The sequence below is a fragment of the Vitis riparia genome, chromosome 7 (assembly GCF_004353265.1).
Source record: "Vitis riparia cultivar Riparia Gloire de Montpellier isolate 1030 chromosome 7, EGFV_Vit.rip_1.0, whole genome shotgun sequence".
Taxonomy (NCBI): Eukaryota; Viridiplantae; Streptophyta; class Magnoliopsida; order Vitales; family Vitaceae; genus Vitis; species Vitis riparia.
The window spans coordinates 14,983,880-14,990,605 of record NC_048437.1 but is presented as its reverse complement, the minus strand read 5'-3'; the positions used below and the strand labels follow the sequence as shown (position 1 = coordinate 14,990,605).

Here is a 6,726-nt window from a genome sequence, read left to right as displayed (position 1 = left end):
AAAGTGGCTCCAAGATGAACACCTGCGGACTTTTACTTATTGGTTGAGAAAAAAGGTATTGGAATGGTGTTAAAATGTGAAGTATTCTTTTTACTAATGTTTAACATACATAATAACTATTATTTATAATTACAGATGAAGCTGCAATTGGTAATAATGAACCTATATCTGAAACCCTTAAGTGAATAGCTCATGGTCCTAGCCATTATGTCTCTAAATATCATGGATATGTCATTAATAGGTGTCGATACCATACCAGGGAACGAGATGACTTACAAGCTACCCAAAATAGTGGAGTTAGTATTGTAGCTTCAACAATGCAAATCGCAAGTGCAAAAGATCAAAATCCAGTGTTTGGTGAGCTTTGTTTCTATGGCATTATTACCGAGATCTGGGACCTTGATTATACCATGTTTAGGATACCGGTTTTCAAGTGTGATTGGGTTGATAATAAAAATGGCATAAAAGTTTATGATCTTGGCTTTACATTAATTGACTTTAGCAAAATTGCTCATAAATTAGATCCTTTCATTTTGGCATCCCAAGCTAAGCAAGTATTTTATGTGCAAGACCAACTTGATCCAAGATGGTCGGTTGTTTTGTCAACTCCTCAAAAATATTTCTTGGATATGGAAGGAGGTGAAGACTTTGTTGACAATTCGATTGAACACCATCCCTTTATAGGGGCATTGCACAATTGAAGCGTTTGATGTAATGGATGACTCAGATGCAACATGTATGCGAGGCGATTGTGAGGGATTTGGATTGAGAACAAATCCTCTATGTAGCTGTATTTTAATGCTAATGTATGAATAAAGGCCATGGAATGGGTTGCAACAGCCACAAAATAGGTAATTTTTATCCTTTCTTTATTTTTTTGCACAAAATATTGACCATTCTTTAACATCTCCCAATAACATATTTACTAAAACCTTTTCCCTAAATTGTGCATGGAAGATACTAAATTAGTTATGTTTGTGAGTAAAAAAATTGTGAAATTTTTTATTATCAATATGCATGTTGTGTTTTCCAAACTTAATGTAACACAAACCGATAGTCCAAAAGCTTTCATAAGTTCTTATGGACTTGATGAACTTGTTGAAACCACGTGCTCCTTCCATGTTGATTCTTATAGGAAATTCCTACTGCAAATTTAGCTTCTTATACAAAGGCCCTTGGGTTGCTTAAAATAAATGAAATGTTAAACAAAGCGAGACAAAAAAAAGTTTAAATGAAGTGTTATCCTTGTTATATGATGAACAATTCTAAAAAGATCTATTGAATTCATGATCTATTGCATTTCATTGTGCATGATTATGGATTTGTTTCTTGAAAAGTTATGTTTTACAATTATTCTTTGACTAGGTTATATGCAATATAATTTTAACAAATCTTTATCATTTTTTATTTTTTTTTGTTACAAGAATGGAGACAAAGGAAGGAGAAAAACCCATAAAAAGGAAGTACAGAGGGATGACACAGAAGCATATGATTATAAAAAATAGAAGCAAGGGGGTTAAGTTGTCGGTTAAGTACAATCTTGATGGCATTTTCATAGGAGAATCAGCAGTTCATCTAACAAGCTACTTAGGCGTGTTAGCATGCACTATGGTGCCAATAAGATATAAAACTTGGCATGTTGTACCTAAACAGTTGAAGGATAAGTTATGGGACAACATTGAGGTAACCATTTCTTATTTAAATCACTTTGATGCAAAATGTCTATCATTCTTAACCTCTTGAAATTACTAAAGTTTGGTATTAATGTGCAGACTGCTTTTTCATTAAATCATAAAAGCAGGAGGAATTGTATGTTAACAATGGGAAAATGCTTTCGGTCCTTTAAGAACTTGCTAACAGTGAAGTACATTCTTCCTTTCGAAGACCAACCGGAGCTCCTCAAAAGACCACTATTTCAATATACTTTTATTGAGGATGAAGATTGGACAATATTTGTCAAAGATAGATTGTCTGACAACTTTAAGGTATAATTAAGACTCTTTACATACCTCTTATTCATATTCATTAATTATAAAATTTTAATTTATAGAAATATCGAGAAATTCAAAAAGAAAGAAGAAAAAGAAACATTTATAATCACCATCTAAGTAGGAAAGGATATGTCGGTCTTGAGGAAGATATGGTAAGTGTAAGCCTATTAATTGTTTTTTATTTATTTTATGCTAATACATAATAGGGTTATATGATAATTATATTATACATTGTCCTATTTTGAAAGATGGTTGCAATGGAATCAACTAAAACTATTGATCGAAGCATATTGTGGAAGAAAGCAGGAAAAAAGGACGACACCTTTGATGAAGTGGCCATACCAGTAATTGAGAAAATAGTAAGTGAATATTTTTCAATTTTAATTACATATATTTATAATAAGTTATTACAATAACAAATTTGCAATTTAACTTTATAATTAATATTTTTAAGGACAAGCTATTGAAAGAGTCTCAAGAGAATGGTAGAAGTGTCAGTGGAAGTAATGATATACTTGTGGAAGCATTGGGTACTCTGAGTATAGTGGTCGAGTTAGGGCCAAAGGGAAGCACTACACACCTCGCCAATATTTCAATAGTGCTGCAAATCATGCTGTCAGGGATTTCATAGCAGCATCTAAAGAAGAACAAAGAATATTTCAGGCAGAAGTGCTAGTAAAACTGTCTCAAGTAGGAGCTGTTACTCCCCAATCTGATGTTAGCAGTTCAAACATGAAGCAAAAACAACTTCTCCTACCAGAAGTAGTGGATGAGCCAATCCGTAAAGTTGAAGATGTGACCCCCACAGAAGCAATAGAACCATAGAAGAGGTATTTATTCAGTTAAGCTAATTTGATGACAAAGTTTCCTCTAATACGAGAAATAATTTAATTTAATTTTGTTGTTTGAATTGACTTCAAATGTTGGTGGCAACATTTATGGTCTTCTTTGATGTGGCAACATATAATAGGATATGTCTAAATATGGGTTGAGTTATATGCAATGGACTGAAATGTTATCATGCAAGTTTGTTGCAATTGAATGTAAATGAAATTGCATTTATCATTGTAATAGGAGCTATAAGGTGATTGATGATGATAATGCATTATGTTAGTTTTGTATAAACCCACTAATATTGAAGTGATTATTGTGAATTGAGTTTTGTAGGTTAGAAAATGTGAGCTGGCCATAGGCACCAAGGAAAATATAGTGGCAGGTGGAACAATTATACTTGAATGTGGTCCCAACTATTTAGTAGTTGTTGATGCTCCTTATGATTCAAGTGCACCCCTTCCCATTCCTATTCTTAGACAAACTACTACTGTTGGGGCTGCAATTGGTTACCAAGTTTTGTGGCCAACTGATTTGGTCATCATCCGTACTCCCATCTTAGTAAGTAAATTTAATTACCAAACTTTATAGTGACTTTATATATAGTATATATATATATATATATATATATATTATATATATATATATATATAAACTAGTTAATTTGATTTGTACCATGGTTCTTAATTGTACAGCATCTAAGAAAGCAAAGAAACAAAAAGTAAATGAAGTTGAAGTCAAATCCCAAGGGTGAAAAACCACAAGATATGAAAAATTTTGAGACATTGGTTGGCCTCATGCTGAGTACATCAAGAACACATCCTATAAACTTCCCAGATGATGTTTTTGGTGAGAGTTTCAAGACCTTCATGATGAAGAAGATATGGAAATGATAATATCATCAAAAGAAGTGTCATCCAATTGTATTTTATACTACATCTGGTAAGGGGATTTTATAATTTTTGAATGACTTTCACAAGATTATGAGATAGAAAGGTTATTTTCTAATGACTAATAATGATTGTTGATAATTTGTCATGTGGTTATAATCAGGCATTTGCATAGAAAGTTGATTGATGCAAAGCAGGTCAAACGATATGTATTTGTTAATCCAGCATTGGTCTCAAAAGCTGGAATGGGAGAGGGAAGCAAGGAAAACAGGTCAAGGGTTATTGCAGATCGCTAAAGAATACAAAGCATGCTAAATATATGCTTATTCATACAACCCAGAGTAACCTTTTATCCTAAATATCAATATGGTGTTTGTAAGTTAGTTTGTGATGTTTGAATTTGTGGATACTATATTACAATTTTCACTTCTTTTCTTTAGTTTCCATTGGGTGTTAGTGGCATTGGAGATGAAGAAAATGATTGCATATTACCTTGATCCAATGGCCTATCAACCATGTGATGATCTTAAGGACATAGTTAACATGTAAGTATATATTTTCTCCTATTTTAATACAATTGATAGTGTCTAAATAACATCTTTTTAATTCTTTTTGTAGGCCAATGAGAATCAACCCACCGGAAAAACAGAAAACATCAAAGAGGGAGCCAACTTGGGTGAAAGTGGCTGTAAGTACTTATTTGTTTAGATTAAAATATATTGCTTCACCACTTAATTTGTGACAAAATTAGAAAAAGGATGGTTATTAATATGATCATCAATAAGATGATAAAGAAGTAAGAACATCATTCTAGTGTTTATTGCAATTGTTGATACTTTTCCCATAGTGCCCAAGACAACCAGGTAGTGTGGAATGTGGGTATTACGTGATGAGATATATGAAGGAAATCATTGCTAATCCAAACCAACTAACATCAAAGGTTTGCACTCAATTCAATTCATATGGTTGGTCATTTTACTATAGTATTTTTTTTTTTTGGTCAATTGAACTTAGTGAATTGTATATGTCACTCCAATTCAGTTTTGCAGGAAGAAATCATATAGTGAAATGGAAATTAATGAAGTTCGATCAGATTGGGTTATGTTAGTGACTCAGTTAATCATTACTCATGTTTGAAGGTACCTCTTATAACTTATAGTCTAATACAACTTCATATTCTTTTAAAGATGTAGTCAATATTTTGTTAATGTTAATTTTATAATGGATTTATTGACAATGATAATTTGTTAATGTATATCTTTGTACTCCTAGTTGGCAGTGTTTTCAATATGGATCATTTTGGGGGTTGCTCTATTATGATTGATGTATAGTTGGCATATTGAGAGTGAAGCCAAGTAGACATGGTAGGTGTAACAACTTTTGTATATTTCCTCTACAAATTATTATCAGTTAGATTTGGAGAAATCCTACAATAGCATAGCTACAAAATTCCTGCATGTCCAAGCTCATTTTCGTAGAGCCTTTAGTTTCATTACATGTGCATGAATTAGGAATTGTCTATTCTCTACAAAAGCATTTTTGGTCTTTAAGATTACTAGCTTTATAAACTTCTTTAATCTAAATTTATAAAGGTCTCCTACTATACTATGGGCTTAAAGTCTACAATATCTTGTACTTCCATTTTCTTTTACATAAAAAATAGGAAGTTAGTTTAAGACTTCTTACAAATAAGCCTATAGAAGGAAATAACACCTCTTACTAATTGGTTGTTAAAATTGTTTATTATATATTCTTCAGGTTGTACAAAAAGGCATAGGTCATTCTATTAACAACGTCACTACTGCTCTTGATGAAGGACACCCACAAACAATTCAAAATATATCATCAAAAGAATTTGAGGTAACATGTTGTGGTTATTGTAAGTTTTATGAATCAATTCCATGTTTAGAGATCATTTCATGCAAGTTCCATATTTAGATAATAGATATCCTTATATTATTAAATGTTGATATACTAATACAATAATAAGAACATAGATATTTTCACACAATTTTATAATTTTACATAAATACGTTAATTTACAATTTTATAATTTTTCAGACTTCTAGTTTTTTTGTTTTTTTTTTCATTCCTTAGTTCCTTCTCATGCAAAACATCTAATGTCTTGTACAACCTATAAGAAGAATGAGAAGATGTTAATGGTTGAAGTTTCATAAATAAGATAAAAATCATACCAAAATAGTCAATGAGATAAAAACTTTTTTTTTTTTCTGTTTTAAAAAAAAAATAGAATAAGAGTTCTAAAATATTTAGAAATTTGGTGTAATAAAATTATTGGAGTTTGTTCAGTTCTTTTGATATTTTGAAATTTATTGCAATGGAAGAAAGATATTTTGGAAATTTAAAAATTGGCATATACACATTTACAAAGTTGCTTCTTAACTATTTGTTAATACTAATAAATATGTAACCCTCTCAATTATTTTGCAGATTGAGCATCTAGAAAGTGAGTTACAACCATCCTTTTGCACTTGGAAGAAAAATGATGTAAAACTAGATGTAGTGAAGGTTATGAACAATTCAAAGTTGAAGAAGAAGTTGTAAAATTGTTGGTTTTAGTTGTTGATTATGTATGATGTTTATGGATAAATTGTAATAGTGAAAAAGGAAGACCATATTTGATACTTTTTGTCAATGGAGATTCTTAAATTAAGTTTTCATTATTAATTTAATTGTGGATAGAAAATTATAAAACAGGGCATAATTAGGACATTTTAATTTCTGGGCTATTAAAATTTTATATGAGATAAAATGACGCTTTTTTAAAAGTGTCATGCTTTACTTGAATAAACGGAAGATGACACTTCTCAAAAGCATCAAGGTTGATGTTAAAAAAACCATGCATTTTTTTTTTAGTGTCAAGGTATAAAATGTTATACGATGACACTTATTATGAGTGTCAATGTTGCTCCTACAAATAAAAAAGCTATAAGATGACACTTATATTGAGTGTCAATGTTGCTTCTACTTATACAATGACGCTTTATTAAGTG

The 6,726-nt window shown here is 30.9% G+C and overlaps 2 long non-coding RNA genes across 3 annotated transcripts; both read left to right on the top strand.

The window, feature by feature from the left end:
* The first annotated feature begins 1,918 nt into the window (after nt 1-1,918).
* LOC117918523 lies at nt 1,919-3,410 on the top strand. Its single transcript, XR_004651879.1, has 2 exons — nt 1,919-1,985; nt 3,159-3,410. It is a non-coding gene; the product is annotated as an uncharacterized LOC117918523 (long non-coding RNA).
* Nucleotides 3,411-3,924: 514 nt separating this feature from the next.
* On the top strand, nt 3,925-5,058 carry LOC117918522. Of its 2 annotated transcripts, none has more exons than XR_004651878.1 (3): nt 3,925-3,983; nt 4,560-4,851; nt 4,985-5,058. It is a non-coding gene; the product is annotated as an uncharacterized LOC117918522 (long non-coding RNA). The 2 variants fall into 2 exon arrangements; XR_004651877.1 differs by lacking the exon at nt 3,925-3,983 and adding an exon at nt 4,222-4,257.
* The last annotated feature ends 1,668 nt before the right edge of the window (nt 5,059-6,726 follow it).